The sequence below is a fragment of the Pollicipes pollicipes genome, unplaced genomic scaffold (genome assembly GCF_011947565.3).
Source record: "Pollicipes pollicipes isolate AB1234 unplaced genomic scaffold, Ppol_2.1 Scaffold_4881;HRSCAF=5763_pilon_pilon_pilon, whole genome shotgun sequence".
NCBI classification, from domain to species: Eukaryota; Metazoa; Arthropoda; class Thecostraca; order Pollicipedomorpha; family Pollicipedidae; genus Pollicipes; species Pollicipes pollicipes.
In genome coordinates, this window is record NW_023596576.1 from 21,036,280 (window position 1) to 21,037,408 (window position 1,129).

The window sequence follows — 1,129 nt, forward strand, 5'->3', positions numbered from 1 at the left end:
CGGCCAGCTGTACGATGCACAAACAGTTGTAGCCGATGCTTCTGTAAGCATCACGTAGCTGACTCTTTCTTCCCTGGCTGTTGAATCTGCCCGAAACGAAGAAAACGCCTAACACGGGCATGTCCATAGTTTCCGCACAAAAACGGATGAGGGAAAGTGGATGAAAACGGAACAAGACGAATTCATGAACGGAGAGGAATGGAGGGGCACCTGCGTTTAGAGGTGCATTCTTGTGTGCTTGTACATCTCTGATAGGTACCATTTTGACACCAAACTGACTTGAGGGGCTTAATACTACTCAAGACCGAGATGGCGCTCATTGCTGGAATATGCTGAAACATAGGCGTAATGTCTTCGCAGGTGGCTCATGCAATCGAGATACTGGGAGTGTCAACGGCAGTCGATGGAGCATAATCTTACGTCTCCTCCTCCACCACCAGGCTTGAGGCTAACGAGGACGTTGTTGCCGACATCACCGGGGTTACACCGCCACGTGTGCAGGCTCCCTGCCCCGTCGCCGGCCGTCACCCTCTCACTGTTCTTCTTGCTCGGACGCTTCTCCACCTCTGGTGATGGCTTCACTGTGAAATTGTCACCTAGTTACTGTTCAGTGGGGGTCCAAGTGGGTTTTTAAGGGACTGAGATTTGTCTCATGAGTTTCCAAGGTTTTGCTGTTTCTAGAATGGGAAGAAAAGCTCAGTCTCAACTTGATCAACGAGGAGCATGTCATGGTCAGGTGGTGAAAGCGGATGCCAACCGCAAGATCGAGGGTTTGAAGTTTGGAACTTGAAGTTGTCAGACACTTGAAAGGTTGGGACACGTACGCAGTCATACGCCAATCATCCTCATGTCCTTTTCAAACCCAACTAACACTTGGCAGCGAAAGGGGGGAAGAGGGTTGGAATATTTTATGGAAATGTTGGCGAACTTAGACACGGAAACTCAGTGACAGCTATAGGCAAACATTTTGCCACGTCCGTTTTTTCGCACTGCCCATCCAGGATCGGTGGAACTCCACGACGGGCCATGGAAGCGAACAAGCTGGGACAGGACCCCCGAACCAAACACAGCTACTAGGCCGAGCGGGGCCCGAGAAGCCAGTGCGGACCCACCAGACGTTTCAGCCTAC